Genomic DNA, 18,730 nt, shown 5'->3' on the forward strand with positions numbered 1-18,730 from the left:
AAATTAACCCTTTTAGCCGTTGTGATTGTGAGTATGACAGAGAGGTGATCTTGAAGAAGATTTACCCTTTAAGAGAAAATGATATGGGAGATTTGCAATCAGACCTCCCAATGTCTTTTTCAAAGTGTAACAGTAGAGATGGGTGAGTACAGGGAGAGACTGGACTGGAGTTATAATGGTAGGAGGGAGCCCTTCTTTATGAAGAAATCACTAATGTTCAATTCATTTCTTTGAAATCTCACCTGAACATGAAAGCTGGAGCCTCCTACATGCAAGACACGTGCCTTTGTCCTTCGGCACATGGACCTCCTTCTCAATTCCTCATCTATAAAAGATCTAACTCACAAGAGTGATAAGCAAGAGGACTGAGAAACAAGTAGTCAGATACCAAAGTACTAGTCCATTTTAAGCAGTGTTGCAGCAAGAGAATTCTGAATTTTCTTACAAAGGCGGGGGTGGGTGGGGGAGACCTTTAGACCAATGATGGGGAGGAAGAAGATCTCCAGATGTCTTAGGCTTCAACTCTCAGTATTCCTGACTATTGGCGATGCTGGCAGAGGCTTCTGGGAGTTGACATCTCAAACATCAGGAGATTTACCTTCTGCTTTAGGCAATGATGTGCATGTTATAAGCATGCATTTAACTTTTCTCTTTTCCACACTGCCACCACCATTCCAAGCTTTACAACTGCTTCTGAATTCCTGGCACATAAGAGGAAAAAATACACCGTCCTCCAAAAAAGCCCCACACCTGTCTGTGAATCCTGATAAACAAAGAAATACTCTGTGCATGTGCAATTTTGCATTTTAAACGCAATTAAATTACAGCACTGTCATATCCACAGGAATAAAATCATTTTGTTGTAAAAAAGAAAAAGAGAAAAAGAATATGCTTGCCCAGCTGGATGCCCCTATGATTTAAAAATAATAATAAGAAAGGCAGGGTGCTGTAATGACCAGTAGGTATTTATGCACAATCTATCACAATTTCTGATGCTGTTTGCCACTGCCTCTATCACATGCCACTCTTGACTGTGGGACCCTGTGGGACCCTGTACTTTGGCTCTGAGGTCCATCCCTACTTTAAACTAATGGTTTAACAATACTATTCTTAGTATTGATGATGATTTTGAGCCCCAGATCCCTAGACACATACTGTGTATATGGAAAACACCATGTGCTCTGTGTGTGTGTGTGTGTGTGTGTGTGTGTGTGTGTGTGTTTGCATGCAGGTAAGAACACAAGAAGAGCCATCCTGGATCAGACCAAAGGTCCATCCAGTTCAGCATTCTGTTCACACAGTGGCCAACCAACTGTCAACCAGGGATCCACACACACTCATGTTCCCCAGCAACTGGTGCATATAGGCTTACTGCCTCTGATGCTGGAAGTAGTACATAGCCATTAGGACTAGTAGCCATTGATAGCCTTCTCCTCCAGGAATTTGTCCCCAACCCCCTTTTAAAGCCATCCAAATTGGTGGCCATCACCACATGTTGTGGTAGCAAATTCCATTGTTTAACTATGTGCTGTGTGAATAAGTTCTTCCTTTTATCTGTCCTGAATTTCTGATTAATCAGTATGCAGAACTGAGGAGCTCACAGCCTAGATTAAGATGGAAAATATCCAACACCCAGGTGTAATGGTTAGAGTGTTGGGGACTCAGAAGATCTGGGTTCTAGTCCCTACTCAGCCATGAGTTAGTCACTGACTCTCAGCCTACCCTCCCTCACAGGGTTGTTGTTGTGAAGTTAAAATGGAGTGGAAGAGGATTACATATGCTACCTTGGGCTCCTTGGACACTGTAACAAATAACTGCATAAAGAAATAACATGGTCAAAAACTTAACAGGGGCAGCACGGTCTGCAATGGCAGCTGATTATGGTTCAGATTTCAGATGGCTAAATAACATGTCAGGTTTAAACATTGGGGCAGATCTGCCTGTTAGTAGGTGCTTTCAATGCCCTGTTCTGGAGTGTCTTTTCTCACTATCATATTAATCAAGGCCAAGTTCAGCTTTGCACCTTGCAAACAGGATTACAAACTCAGGTATTTGGCATCCATTGTGATGAACTAATGATATGAGGTAGATTAACACTGCTCCATTAGCACCAACAAAGAAAGGCTAATTAATGTGCTACAATTAGAGCAAAACCAAGAATTTGGAAAGGGGCTGGGATGAGGTAATGAAATGGGTACAGAAGCTTATATGTTTACAGAAATGTTCAGAGAGTGCCCTAAGGTCAATAATATGTTTTATTCCAGGTCTACATATTCTGGAAAAAAATAGCCTTCATATGACAAATTATTGCAGACCTGCAGCCAACGTGTCAGTTTTGAGAATTTCTTCATCATCTATAAACTGAATGATGTTTGTACGGCATGGCACCACTACTGACCATGAGTTATTACTGACCTTCAGTTATTGATAAATAACAATCAGTTCTGTCCATATGTGATCTACCAAAACCGGCTGAGTTAAACACTTGTGTCAAAACTCTTCTAACACTGCGCTGGAATACTGTCACCTTGTGGCTGCTTCAAGACATTATTAAACTCAGCATGAGGAGACCCTCTTGTATGTGCCCAAGGAGATTAACTATTTCAACACCTTACAAGGTCATCAGATGCTTTGAATCTTTTTGCTTTATGGTATTCCAAGTGGCAGGAGATGCATCTTCAGCAAAACTAGACCAACCCCTTTATGATTCAGCAAACAAACCCTAGTCACATTCTTTAAAGGGTTGAAAGATTCCTGATACTTCTGCAAACGTACATCAGAAAAGAAAATCTGAAGAATATGAGAGGAAAAATAGGTGGGTATAGCAGATTCAGGAAATGAATTATAATAATTTATTTAAAACCACTCTTGCTATTCAAAATCTTTCTGTATTGCCTGCAGGGTCAATTTCACTGAGAAGTGCTGAGACCTTCTAATAGATCTTCCCACTCTTGCAGGATGGAGGGGAGGAATTTGGTCCTTGAGAACTATGCTGGAAGAAAGTTTACATATTTGGGCATCCTTTTTTCTTGATAGCAGCGAATACAGTTAAAGGAGACATTGTACTGCACAGAACGGAAAGCTAATGGATGTTAATTAGCCACCAATTGACAAAGGACATATTTACTGTGATTTAACAGCTCTGCAAATAGATATAAAACCAATGTACACATGTTTAAACCTTAATAGATATATTTGCTCTCTTCCGGCAGCCTAAGCTGATATTCAGACTGCCCTACTCCTGTTAATTCCAATGGAACACATTTGGTTGCAAAAGTTATTGCACATTAATTAAACATTCGGAAAAAAACCAAATAGGCTGATGTTAAATGACCACTTCCATCAATAGCAATTTCACATATGGCAGTTAAAGGATTGTTTTGGTTTTTAAGACTAACACAGATCCACCCCCCTTGCGTACACATTTGTGCCTATGCCAAAAGAATCCAAATGATATCTATTTAGATATGTTGCTATCCTATTTTGTTTGAACAAACACAACACCAAATGAACAGATGAAAGATAACCATAGGATAGAACAAGAATCAGCCTGTTTCTTTTAGCTGTAGTTGATGTTGCAAGAGTGATATTTCAGAAGCAAGCACCAAAAGCTAGAATTGGGATATAAAGATCATGACAAGTCATTTTAAGAATGGAAAAATGAGAAAAGAGATGCTAAGGTAAATACTGACACTATGATTACATCACCCCTCTCATTACAATCTCTGGTTTCTTGACACTTACTGTAGGTGTGTCCTTTTTCGCATTTCCAAATGGTCTTTGAACCCTATATTTATCAATTGCCCCACATTTATTATTTTCTCTTAGCACAGCATTACCTGGCCATTCTAACATCCCTTCATGTCAGGTTGAAATGTTTGAAAGAAACACATTAATTACATGTATTTTATATAGTCTAACATATTATTCTGTGCTTTCTTCTCCTGTGCTTTGATATTTTAATATAGAGTATTCAAGTATTTAAAAAAAAATCGGAGAGAGAGAGAGAGAGAGAGAGAGTTTTGGAGAGGGTCTCTAAATTCCACTGCCTGAATAATGATAAAACATCATGTGGCATCTTAAATACTAACCTTCTCTTGGGGCATGAGCTTTTGTGGAGGTTATGAGAAACCACACTTGGGGCACAATTCTATCCCAATACTCATGAGTGATTATTACCATCCAATGCAGACCAGTAGGAGTAGCAGAGGTGATCTTTGTCTCCATGCTCCATACATTCTGCCTTTGGCTAAATGGGCTTTTCTGCCTGCCAAGGTGAGTCATGTCAGAGTGGGAAGGAAGGAGGCTCAGGAGTCCTGTGTGCTTCCCTCCCCACCCACTGACATGTCCCCTTCCCCCCTCTCCAAGGTCATCTTTGTGACCTTGAATAAGCAGCCAGTGCAGTTCTTTCCATTCCAACTGTGAGGGGAAGGGCTGGGGAGTGTGGAATTCTGGCTCCAAGGTTGGAGTGCTGTCTTTGACCTCTGTTGCAGGAATCCCAAAAATCCTATGCCCCGCCCCACCCCCAGATGCTATCTATGGGGCCATAGGATTCACCCTCCTGGTACCATCCTATGCATGTTTAGACAGAGAAAAGGCTTGAGTTGGGGGCATGTGGGGAATTGTAGGCCTTTTTCTGTCCAAATACGCATAGGATCGAACCCTTAGTTCTTTAAATCAACACTGGCCTAATCTACACCAAGCAGGATAAAGCGGTGCGAAAATAGTATATAAAAGACAGGAACCACACGACTGCTTCATACTGGTATTGAAATGCACTGACAATCGTTGGGGCCCATTGACACATACCATATACTACTTTCATAGTGCTATATCCTGCTTGGTGTGGCTCCTGCCTTTTATATACCACTTTCATAGTGAAATATCCTGCTTGGTGTAGATTAGACCACTGTCAATGGTCTCGACCAACAAAAACACCTAGGTTGAATAGAGCCAATGTTAAACTTTTAGACTGAAACAACTATTATTCTGAAGAATGTATGTGGCCTATTTACAGCCAGGACTTTTTATTTGATCATAATGCAGTTCAATTTGGTTCTTTCTGGAAAAAAGGACCCTATGAGATCTACAGCAGGGATCAAATCTTCATGTTAAATTTGTGTACTATTTGTAATGGTGACTGAAGGTTTTTTTATTTGTATAAAGCCATAAAATGCATTATGTGGCAGTCTATTCTTGAAAATTGACTTCCTCGTATAAAAAGGTATTTTCCAAGATAGACTATAATATGGGGAAATACCTAAAAAGAAAAGAAAAAGAATCTAGCTTTCCAAATAATGTGAACTAAATGTGCTTCCAATCAAAAGATATTGTGTCGCTTCTCTGCCTTTCCCTTCTTAATTGATGAAAGATTTGTATGGATGTACAGTAGAGGATAATCATTATATTGTAACACATACACACGCATTTCCCCAAGTTGTGGTGATTCCTCCCTTCCCATGATAATTGCCAATCTCCACAGCCCTTTAATTTTCCCAGCTATGAAATATGAAACGGTTCTTACGGCGTTACACTCCACAAGTCAGTTCCCTAATGTATGTCTGAAATTGGTACGTCTGTGGTGCTTAGAATGTTGACCTGAGTGGATGGAGTTAGAATGTCTTAGGAGAGGGGAGGAGTGATATATAAGGGAATGAGTGAGGGGATTGTGAGAGACTTTTAGGTACTCTTAGAGTCTTTAGCGTTTAGTGCTTTAGCTCTCTGTTTGTAGAGTACTTGAGTTCTGGAGAGTTTGAAGTTCAGTATAGAGAGTAGTGTTTTGTGAGGGTGGGGTGCAGATAGACCGTTTGTGTATACTAAACAATAGTGATAATAAAGTTCAAGAATGATTGTGTGAGAGAAAAGAAAGCGTGTATGTGAATGAGTGAAAGGATTGGATGAAAGGTTTCAAAAAGATTTTGAAATGTTTTAATTTGAAACAAAGCTTGTGAACTTTTAAAAATAAATTTTAATCATTTTGTTTTAACTACCACAAAAATCCCACGTGCCTGTTTGGCATTTATTATCTGAAGTTATTTACATTTAACACCCACTCTATCAATAATTCACCTCAGCACAGATAATTCACAGCGCATTATTTTATTATTGAAATCCTTCTCCATTTAACCCCTTTCGCCACATAGTTTGGAGAAAGGCGGTGTTTGTCCTTCACCTCAGGCGTATCAAGCGGTGGTGCTTGGCTTGAGCAGGGAGTGTCCGCGGCCGGGCCTGGTGTTCAGAGTCTGTGTCATGGCAGTTCTATGTAAGGATTTCCTACCACGATAGATTTCAAGTGTCACCTCCTGTATTCATCAGGGCCAAATTAGATGTGGTGGTCAATAGGCATCTGCTGCTGAGAATAACAACCTAAGCCTATGCGGCAGGGTCTTGCTATTTACTGTGTAATCTGTACAGCATCATGTACATTGATGGTGCTATATAAATAAATAAATTAATAATAATAATAATAATAATAATAATAATAATAATAATAATCTGGTTCTGCCCTTCCAATCTAACATCTAGTCAAATGTGCCTATGCCGTGATGATGTTTTTTGATTCTGTGCTCCCTGCCATCAGAAGCCAAAGATGCATGGGAAGCGAAACAGAGAATGTTGTGATGTCATGTTCTTTTAGTAATGTTCTCCCAGACCTAATGAGGAGGAGTGGGGAGATGGTTGCATGGTTGCAGCTGTGTATTTACTGCCTTGACTGGGTTGGCTCTTAACTCGCAGGATTTGCAGGGGGGAAATTCCAGGAGAGATGTGGAAAGAGGCAGGCAAAGAAGACCTCAGGGCCTTTTGAACTGGACTTTCCCCTTCCCACATCAACCATCAACTGCTCTGTGGTAAGGATTCCAGGAGCAAAATAGGAAAGTGAGGATGACACTAGATACTGCTCCTGTACCAGGTAGACTCTCCCCATGCCTTAAGGATCTTCCACCAACTCCATGGAAGAGAGGATCCTGATGACTTTTTTAAAAAATGTTAATCTTGTTTATTGTGTTTTTAATATTTTTATAAGCCACCATGTTATGATTTGGATCCTGAAAGGTGGCATATAAATAATTGTAATATTATTGTTTTCTACAGTGTAGTTTTACTGGCTTCTAGTATTAATGTGGGTATTAGGATTAGACCTGCTGATGGCTAGCAATATGACAAGCATCATTGCTATTTTATCTTGATTAAGCATGACATCAGATGGGGGTGTTTGTGTTTCCTTACCATCGCTTTCCTCCCTGCTTCTTTCCCATGATACTTCCTCTTTATTCACACAGGGGAAGGAAGAGGAAGTAAACAATGACCACATGGCCTATTCAGTGGACATTTTTATCACATGGCTTTTCCTGCACAAGCAGAAAATGGTGGAAGATTTCATTTTAAAAAATCGGATTTTGACGGAAAGAAGGCCAGAAGGAACAGGAGACATGTGGGAGGCAGACATCATCGTCAAAAGGGTCCATGAACATCCATAAGTGGGCAGTAATGAGCTTGGAATAAAACACTCATCTGATGACATCCTAAGTCTGTACAAAAAAATAGCCTACCAACTTGTAATGAATGTCTTATGTGCTTTTCATATGTGCTATTTAGTTGTCTTTGTAGAAGAAGTTCATAGTATCTAACTACCCAGCTGTCTGAATAAATACTATTTTTGCCTCCTACTTTATAAAGAACATATCAAGAGGTAGAGAGGAAGGGGGTACTCAGTACTTAACAAAAGGTGAAGTCCAAGGAAAGCAAAAGAGAGCTCAGTGTCTTCAGGCTTTGCTAAAAACAAACAGAAAGACTAACAACAGAGAATTTTAAGATACATATTTTGAGCTAAAGGTTTCGGCTTCCGCCCTTGTCAGTAGCTGTGCTGTTAAATGGATACCAGGAGTATGAGGGATGAGAATGTAGATTAGATGAAGGCTAATAAAAACTTGTTCTGTTCTCATAAACAATAGTTTGTCCAGTCTGATATCTTGTCCTCGGTAGTGGGCAGGTCCAGATGCTTACAAAACTTTTAATCATATGGCATGCAAAGGCAGTGCTACACAATTTCAACCTTTGGCAGTCTAAGACAATAGGCACACTTGATAATCCTACTTTAGTCAAGAAGATGATCCTAACTTACACAGATGGTCCTATTCTCTCTCTCTCTCTCTCTCTCTCTCTCTCTCTCTCTCTCTCTCTCTCTCTCTCTCTCATTTATCCTTTAAATCAGACAGCAGGAGAGAGTCCCACATGCCATTTGGTGAATGACAAATAACTTTCGTTTTAAAAATGTATCTGTGACTTTCATTGGGTGCCCACTAGTCACCTTCCCCAATATGCCAGCAGTTTAAATAACTTCAGCTGTGATACAGAAGACAATTCACCTGAAGGTTTTCCTGCACAAATCCATTCCGAACAATGTAGTGTACATGGGGCTGCCTTTGGAAATGGTGCAGTAATTTAGCTAGTCCCATGCAAGTGTTTTTTGGGGGCAAGGCAGTCAGATAACCACTACATTGGTTTCCCATCCATTTCCAAGTCCAATTTAAAGTGCTGGTTTTGATCTTTTAAAGCCTTAAATGGGTTTTGGAACAAAATTATTTGAAAAAACTGCCTTCACTCATATCAGACTGCCCACACATTAAGAAGAGGCCCTTCTTGCTTGCCCACCTTTGAGGGAAGTTAGGTGGGCAAGTACACAAAAAACGACCTTTTCTGCAGTGGCCCCCCAACTCTGGAATGCTTTGCTATCAGGGGTCCACCAGACCCCATCACTGCGGGCTTTTATAAAGGCCCTGTAGACTTACCTATTTATTCTGGCCTTCCCCTGGTTATACTTTATTGGATTGTTCTGGGTTCTGACTGTAGATTTTTTTTCTTTCACTGGTGTTTGTTGTTTTTATTAGGGATGTGTTCCGCTTCTCCTCGAACCGGAGAAGCAGGAGCGGAGTGGGGGGCTTCGCCTACCCTTAAGGCAGAGGCGAAGAGAGTCAGGGGGCTGCGGATCGAGGCAAAGAGGATCGCCTCAATCCGGAGCTTCGCCTGAAGGTAAGTGGAGGGGAGGGGGACTAATCTGGCGCTGCCGGCGCCGCCATCCATGCGGCGGCAGTGGCGGCAGCACCAGGTAAAGGAGCAGGGAGGAGGGACACTTACCTTCCTCCGTTGCCAGCTTCAATTGAGGCCCTGGTTGAAGCTGGAAGTGAAGGCCGAGGCCTCTTCCGGCTTCAACCGGGGCCTCAATTGAATCCAGCGATGGAGGAAGGTAAGGGGGCGGGGTGTGTGGGTGGTTTCTCTTGTGCCACCGCCGCTGCCATCCATATAGCAATGGCAGCGAAGCCAGATCTCGCTCCGCGGAGCGGAGCGGGAGACGGGCGGAGCGGCGCGAAGAGGATCGGGCCAGGAAAATCCGGATCGGGCCACGAAGCGGATTGGGGGGTCCATGCACACCCCTAATTTTTATGAATGTTTGCTCTTTTACCATATTTATTATTTAAATTATATGCATTTTATTGTTGTAAACTGTCTTGGGAGGGCCCCTTGTCTGAAAGGCAGCCTAGAAATATTATAAATGGGAGTTTAGCAGAAACAACTCTTTTTGAACAACAGAGTCTTAGGCCATACCTACACCAAGCAGGATATAACACTATGAAAGCATTAAGTATTTTATATTTACTGTTATTCCCTGCCTCAATCAGAATGGAGGGGTGGGTAAGAAATAAATTATTATTATTATTATTATTATTATTATTATTATTATTATTATTATTATTAATAATATTGTATATGGTATGTGTCAATGGGCCCCAACAGTTGTCAGTGCACTTCAATACCACTATAAAGCAGTAGTGTGGCTCCTGCCTTTTATATACCACTTTCATAGTGCTATATCCTGCTTGGTGTAGATCTGGCCTTACTCTTTTAGATTTTCCTTCTATGGAGTGGAACACATTTTATAGTCCTAATATTGCTTTTGCTTATTTCTCAACTTTCCCCACTTCAAATAGCTACTCTTTTTGAGGGGGGGGGGACTGAGAGCACATAGCAGACTCGAGATGGGAATTCACCATTGATCTCTATAGGGGCGTTATAATAGTTACTGCTTTGACTTCAATTATTTGTTCCTGTTGGTTTCCCTAATAATAGCCTCTGATTACTTGTTTGGCTTTTGGAAGCCACAGGACATTGAGCTGCTGCTTGCAAGGAGTTCTCCCCATCAACTCCAAAACCTCAAGGGCTATTAGCCTGCACAAAGAAATCTGCCTGTTGGAATAGTTCATGGTTTCCTCTGGGAAGCAGGAGGCCAGAGCAACTGCCAGATCAAATAATGCTGAGAATCCAAAGCCATAACATCCCTAGTGCAGATTTTAATGTGTCCAACAGTGATATGATTTTTGCAGGGTGGGGTGGATGCACAACCATATTGACAAATATTTCATATGTCCTATCAGAACCTGGCACATATTCAGCCAACATCTCAGAAAACTTTCATATAAAAGACAGAAAACTCTGATATATATCACGGAGAGACAGAAGGATGGATGCAGCCATTAGCTGTACAGGAAAAGAGAGGAACAGCCACACTTACGTTGCCTATAATCTTAGTTTCCTTTTGCTTTAAGATAGGGGGGGGGAAGACTGTTTTAATAGGGATGAACTAATTCCCCAAATTAGTTAATATTTGGACAAGGACTGACAAATGGTAGGGGTTTTTTCTACTCTTATGTGCAGAAGTTTTGATGAGGACAGTTGCTTGTGGTGCTCCTTGCTGCCTGAGATGGACAAAACGGCACACCTGCCCATCCCATTCCACATATAGAAGACAAGCAGAGTGCAGTTGAATCTAACTAACACTGGTGACGTCTTCAATAGACACTTCAATTAATGGAGGCTTTCCCACTTTTTGGTGGTATTTCAGGTGGGGGGGGGAATGGGCAGTGAGGCTTAATCTCTCCATCCCAAAGCACCATGGTCCTTGTAAAGATTGGGACCATAAGTGCTTACACAAGAGTAAAGAGAAACATAGCAGGTTCAGTGACACCAATGCAATTACTAGAATGTGCAATTTGGCCCTTAAGGGGCTCAGGGGACGGCATGTGGTACACACAGCTCTGTCCTCCAACAACTCATCTTTGAGAAGTGGGATATTAAATTGAGGAAAAAAAAGGAAAAGCAGAGTTTCTGGATGAAGCAAGAGGAAAGAAGGAATGCAAGAAGGAATGAATACTGGAAAAATAGCGTCATCTAAGACTGTCGTGTTTCTCAAAAAACCTCCTGCCTTCTTGGGAGACAATAACGAGGCCTGCTAAGTAATCTACAAAGCTTTATTTAAGCAATACACATCTCTTCCCACCTGAAGAGAGTCTAATCTCTTGGAACTTTCTTCTAGGCAAAACTATGCAAATTAAGCAAGACAATTGTACTTTCAAGGAGAGTGGAAAGCCTTTTCCCAAGACGCGTTAACTTCAGAGAGACTAGTTCTGAGGCAGCTTCTGACGCGATGCGAGCCGGGCCGACTTTCTCTCACCTTCCTCTTGCTCCACCTGTTTTAGTCTGCGGCGTACTCTAGGATCGGCTAACCTGTCGGTGCTCTCTCCTTCAGAAAAAATGTTGGCTTCCCACTGACTGTGTATTATTTGCCCTTGACGAGAAAAGCTCTGGAGAGCGTTCACCACCAGCTGGTGAAGAACCCATGAGAGATTTCTCCCCCACTGGTACAGGCTGGCCTGTGTCTGGCACCAACTCCTCTACTTCAGAGTCTGACTCTGATTGATTACCTGAAACACTTTCTTCCAAACCAAGAAGAGCAGCTAGATTTGACAAAGACACTCTTTTGACACAATGCAGGGCACCTTTGTGCACCAGATGAGGTTTTGAGTGGCTCTTCTAGCCGTAATCCTGTTTTTAGTATGAACCTTCTTAACCTCGTATAAAAAATCATACTTGAATCATTCTTGCAAATGAACAGTGTCAAAGCAGATTTTATACATTGTTAGAAAAAAAACTTCCAGAGACAAATGCAAACCTTTCAGGCTTAGTAGGCTTTGACCATTTTCACAAATGGATGTTAAGAATGCATTCCCCCACCCTCTAATGTAGCTTTGGAGTTTTATGTTTGTTTGATTTTTTTGCATCTTCAGAATATGGGTGATGAGGCATGTAATTGAGGAAAACAACCATTTTTAAAAGTCGAATTATAGCGCTACAAAATGCAGCTTTTTAATTCAAATTATCTGGTGGGACATGTGTCATTTTTATTTCTCTTGTGAAGAGATGCACTCTAGTGGTGTGCATTCAATGTCTGCCAATTGCCATTTTTATCACAGAGAACATGTGCAGTATATTCCTTGGGTGCCCAAATGTCCCTTCAGTTCTGTTGCTTCTTCTGGTGTCTTTGCAAACCCCGTTTTGCCATACTCTGTATTTTCTTGCTCTGCCTGTGTCCAGCACAGTAGCACTTATTCTGCTATCTGCTCTTTCAAAAGGAACAAGACTCTTGTTCATGCATTGGTTATTTCTCGGTTGGACTACTGCAACCTTCTTCTCACTGGCCTTCCTTCTTCTCACATCAGTCCGTTGGTTTCTGTTCACCACTCAGCTGCTAAGATCATCTTCTTGGCTCGCTGCTCTGACCATGTTACTCCACTTCTGAAATCTCTTCATTGGCTTCCAATTACTTCAGAATCCAATATAAACTTCTCCTGTTGACCTACAAAGCTTTTCACTGTCTAGCTCCTTCCTATCTTTCCTCTCTCATCTCACACTATTCCCCTGCTCGTGCTCTTCGCTCCTCTGATGCCATGTTTCTCACCTGCCCAAGGGTCTCTACTTCCCTTGCTCGGCTTCGTCCATTTTCTTCTGCTGCCCCTTACGCCTGGAACGCTCTTCCAGAACATTTGAGAACTACAAGTTCAATCGCAGCTTTTAAAGCTCAGCTAAAAACTTTTCTTTTTCCTAAAGCTTTTAAAACTTGATTTTGTTCTGACTTTATACTGCTAGTTTTACCCTACCCTGTGCCTGTTTGGTGCATTCTCTTCCCCTCCTTATTGTTTTATTATGATTTTATTAGAATGTAAGCCTATGCGGCAGGGTCTTGCTATTTACTGTTTTACTCTGTACAGCACCATGTACATTGATGGTGCTATATAAATAAATAATAATAATAATAATAATAATAATAATAATAGTGATAGCTTTCTAAAGTACTGAAGCATACAATTGGTATGGAGAAGAGGAGTATGGAACCCATGAGCAAAAGAGCTTCAGCTATTGGGGAATATTTATTTATTTATTTACATTTTTATACAGCCCATCAGCTGACGCTCTGTAAGCAGTGCACAATTAAAAACCATAAAATATAAATTTAAATCATTAAAAAGTTAAAAAGGCAACATAAAAACCAGCTACATTAAAAAACAAGGAAAGCCTGTGGAAAAAGCTATATCTTCAGGAGCAGTTTTAAAAAAATGTTACATTTTATGCTTCCCAAACCACCCGAGAGAGGATTTTCCAGAGGGTGGGTGCTGCCATAGAGAAGGCCCACCACTGAGGTTCTTCATGGAGGCATTCCATTCATCTCAGAATGGCCAGTAGGAGATGTAATAAATATAAATATAAAAAAGCCAGAAATAACAGATTTTTGTTTATAGTTATTTAGATACCTTTCCACAAAGTCTATGTTTCAGCTCATCCTAAGACAAACTCATCACCACTTCCCTTCAGCGACAACCTTCAGGCCTTAGTTCTGTGATGACAGAATATTACCCTCTAAACAGTGGCATAGCTAGGTCAATTTAGACCAATATTTAATGGTCTTTTGGGCGAAAGGGCTTTCAACAACCATGAACCACACAACTTCGGTTGTGAACTACACAACACTTCTTTCTTTCTTCCCCCTACTTGACTGCTATCCCATGCTTTACAACTTCTTCTACATTTGTGATACTTTAGAGCAAAAACATAAAACCAAAAAACCTGTTTGCCAACCTAGGTAAAAAGATAAATTCTATGAGTGTGTGTAATTTTGCCATTTAAACTCACTTAAGTCATAGCACCGCTGTGACTACTGAAATAAGATGGAGTTTGCTTCCGCAGTCCTAAACACATTTACTTGGGAATAAGCACCTCTTTTTTCTTTTTTCTTTTTTTGGGTAGAAAAGGATAATATATTTTAAAAGTAAAACTAATAAAATAAACATCTGTAACTATGTGCACACCCAATCAGCCTCTCTCTCTCTCTCTCTCTCTCTCTCTCGCTTGAAGGAAAGGATGGTGTGGCAAACAGAGTCAGCCCCCATGGGCACTGGCATTTCAATGCCTGCCCAGATTCTGATATTGGGTCCGTTTGTCATGCTCCCTCACTTGCCGCTCTTTGTGGGGGGCCCACTGAGCTGCGGGGCCCCTAAACTTTGACCCTGTGTTCCAGCCCTAGCCTGCTTTAAACCAGCCAATCAGTGCAAAGTGACAGTGTTCTTCTAAACCTTGGGTGCTCAACACACTACAATATGATGCAGAGGGAACTAGGGATCCATGAGGGGAAACTTGGGTGTAACAGAAGGATGCATGGCATAATGACTGACAGCCGGCGTGTGAGGTAGAATGGTGGGAAGAGTCAGAAGAGGGCAAGTGAATAATCTGAGCTAAGAGAAGAATAATGAATGACAGCAGGTGTGTGAGTTGGAATAGTGGGTGGACAGGTGGGTAATGTCAGCTGAAAACATCAGAAGAGGGAGAGAGACATTTAGAGGTTATTGGCATCAGAAGGAAAGAGGGAAATGGTGAGGTAAAAGGCTGGCAGTCAGAAATGTTGTTAAAGAGATGGGTCAGAGACGAGGATATTAAAGAGACCAGGATATTAACCATCAAATACTATTCTGTATAAAAGGAGTGCTTGTTATTTGTGTTAAGCTGCATTATGTGTTTATTGCTTTGTTTTGATATGGGTTTATTCTAAGGTTTGCATATCTCTCCCATGTCCTGACTTTGAATTTCATAGCCATGTCTATAAAAAGAAGAAGAAGAGAGCCCTGCTGCTCTCTGTAAATCAGTAGATGGTGGGAATATTGGGGGGAATATCAGGTGACGTCTGGATTCAGTGGACAGGCTCAGTGACTTATCTAATGATCTCTAGGGGGCAGAGCCTTATGGGGACTCCTAGAACGCCACCACAGGAATAGAATGCTGGTTGTGGACCATGGTGTTTCCTACAGTAGCAAATGGCAGATGTGATCTTTTTCTAAGATTAAAGAAGCATCACCACTGGGACAAGTTTAATGTGGGTTGGGTTTGAATCAGCCTGTAGAAATGTACCATTCAAAAACATGATTTAAATATCTTTTAGGGGTTTGCTCCTTCCCAGTGCAGCCCTTTATTCCCTACAGTAGCTTTATCAATCTGCAATAGGCTTCAGCAAGAACACGGCACAGGAATATAGGTAGCTGCCTTATCCTGAGTCAGACCATTGGGCCATCTAGCTCAGTGCTGTCTATATTGACTAGTATCACTCTCCAGGGTTTCAGGCAGACAGGGCTGGCCCTACCATTAGGCAGAGGGAGGTGGTCACCTCAGGCGGAAGATGCTGGGAGGCAGCAAGAAATTGTTAGAGGAGAAAGTTATGTGCCTTGCATAAGGCAGTGGGCCCCTAACATGGCCCACTGCCTTATGTGTGGTGGAGGCAGAGTTGTAGCTTAGTGGTAGAGCATCTGATTTGCATGCAGAAGGTCGCAGGTTCAATCCCCAGCATCTCCAGATAGGGCTACAAAAATGTTGCCTTTATAAGGCAAAATAAGGCAACAGGAAGTCCAAGGCAGCTTCCTATGTTCCTATGAGGATGCTCTGCTTTTGTCAGTGCTGAAGAAAGGTTTTGCTGCCAATTCAACTGGAGGGGGTGCCACCTTGTACATTGCCTCAGGCAGCAAGATGTCTTAGGCTGACCCTGCAGACAGGAGTCTTTCCAATTCCATCCCCCGCTTGAGATGCCAGAGATAAAACCTGGGACCTTTGGCATGGAAAGCATGCACTCTCCTACTGGGCATTCGCCCTTCCCATTTGCAAGAAATAGTTGCTTGAGCATCACAAGAATATGTGTTCCTGTGTCTCCTAAACATTTTTTTTTCCTGTTCAGGACTGTATCCCCCTCCAGTTTTTGCTACCTACCTAATGCCACACTTTCTGTTTCCTGGACAACAGGGGTCTTTGCTTCCCCATGCCTGAAATTCTGCCTTTAGGTGCCTGTCTTCATTTCCACAGCATCTATACAGCTGCTGGAAACAGAGAGAGCAAAGTGTGATGTCTGCAGAAGTGGAATGGTGATAAATGCTGACACCTGGCTGGTCTTCTGGGAGTTCTCCTGCTTTAGTTCTGATTAACGGCTCATCTTGTGCGCTAATTATTTGTAATGTCCTTCATCATTCAGACAGGTTTCTTCTGTTCCTTGCTCTCTGGATTGCATCTTCTAACGTTTTGGGCCTATGGAGCAGAACTAGATTCACTGGGACTAAAAACCAGTTTGATAAGAAACTGTAAGGCTGTTTTGGCCAGCCATAAAACAGCACCAGAAAAGTACCAAATAATGTCTGTGCATTTTTTTTTTAGACAGCTTGGCCTATGATCATGGAAGGTAGATAATATGGATGGCCTTTTAACAAAGGCAGTCACAAGTGTCATAATTAATAGAAGACATATGAAGGTTCAGAACCTCTGAAATGATGGTTATGACCTTACTATAAATCCAAACCTTTGAACAGGGTTACAAGATGGCATAGAATCAAGGCAATTCTAGACTGCAGCTCATAAAACCATGAGAAAGGAAGTGTATCTGATCTCAATTATCTATCTTTATATCTCTCTATCTGACTTTATATCTATCTACTATTTATCCATCATCTATAGCCATCTCACCCAAAAGGTTTACTTGAAATTCTCTTATATATTTCTGACCAAAAAGGTTTACTTGAAATTCTCTCATATATTTCTGAGGCCACTCTCCTAAGTATAAGTCATTTGTACTTAGAACGAGTACGAGCTATGTTGAGTGCTGCTGCAGTGACAGGGACCGACTCGGACTGGGAGCCCTGGATTCAATTGCTCCTCAACATAAAGTTCACTGGGTGTCTTCAAGCAAATCATTATCCTTCAACCCAGGACTGACCTTAGGGGTGGGTGAGCTGGGAACTCACTTTGGGCCTTCTGCTGAGCTCAGTGATGGTGTGTGTGTGTGTGTGTGTGTGTGTACAGTCTGCAGTCAGCTAGGTTGGCAAAAAGCAGCATCTTTAACCATTATTAACTATTATTATTATTTTCAAATTCTACAGGTCATTTGGGTACTAAATTTCATCAATTAGCTTGAAAATACTCCCCCTCCCCAAAGTTTCCAGTTTCATGCCATTCATTCTAGATAAAAATCCATGGAATATGGTTTTACTGTGAGGCAACATTATCAAACAGTATGCACAGTGGTGGCACCGAAGTCCATGGGGCAGTGAATTAGTGGGGTAATGTCAGTGGGGCCTCACTGATGTCAGTGGGGTGGTGAAAAGAGCTGAATAAGGTGCTTCAGAACTCCTTTGGAGTTCTGGCTGGTTCTGACTGAAACACATCGTGGTTTTATTGCCCCACTGTTAATGGAGCCACTAGCCTCCACTGACTGTGAGAAGCATATTATTATTATTATTATTATTATTATTATTATTATTATTATTATTAATCTTTTCTCACTCATGGCAGTTTTTCTAGACAGACATGACAGACATTGCCAAGTCAGGCTGTCTTTTACAGATTCAGGAATTTCCTGACAATTGAGCATGTTTTAAATGTGACTGCTTTTTGGATGTTGGTGTGGATGTATTTTGGTAAGCCCAGTTTCTAAAGGTTTTCTGTATAGTTTTTTGATGTAATGCCAGTGACTGATGTGACTAACAGAATAATTGTGACCTTCTCCTATTGCCATAGTTTTTTGACTTTCATGGCCAGTGGTGTATATATTTCTCTCTCTTTTCCTCTTACTTTTCAACAACATTTTTATTATTGTTATTATTATTACTACTACCATAATCATCATTATCATTATTATTTTTAGAAAAGAAAGCTATAAATTGATGGGGGTATGTGCTGAAAACATTCCTCACCATGGGTGTTTATTCTCGGGGCAGCGCTGCTTGAACCAAATCTTTATCACAGGATCATGGTGAGGAGGATAAGATAGGACAGCCCTCACCCACCCACCTTTGCCACTTTGAGCTTAAAATGAAGGAAGAGGGCCTAAATGTGATGTGGGGTGTGTGTGTGTGTGTGTGTGTGTGTGTGTGTGCGTGCGCTTATAGGTTGAATAGAAAAGGAACAAAACTGGTTCTTAAGAAGCAGGAATGGCTGTTCACAGTCCTGTTTTTCTCTAACACATCAAAGTTTGTAGGTCTATGATTATTAAGAGTATCATTTGTTTCTGCCATTCCAGAATAATACCTTTGTGCTGAGAACAAATACTTATGACACTTGAGGTTTTGTGAACCATTGTCGCGGTGTCCAAAGTACGGATGGCTAAGAATTTCAGTTCAACTCGTTCTTAATAAGAATTTACCAAAGTTTGTAAATTACTTCTTCTTCAAGATAGAAAGAACTTAAGACTTTTTAAAAAATGAATGTGGGAGAAAGAGAAACGTGCAGATATGTCCATCCCTAGGAAATTTAGCAGGTTTCTGAGCATGGCTGAATCATTCTTGGGACAGATTTATAAGGTCTAAGCACTCTTTCTGTG

This window comes from Elgaria multicarinata, chromosome 5 (assembly GCF_023053635.1).
Source record: "Elgaria multicarinata webbii isolate HBS135686 ecotype San Diego chromosome 5, rElgMul1.1.pri, whole genome shotgun sequence".
In the NCBI taxonomy this organism is placed as follows: domain Eukaryota; kingdom Metazoa; phylum Chordata; class Lepidosauria; order Squamata; family Anguidae; genus Elgaria; species Elgaria multicarinata.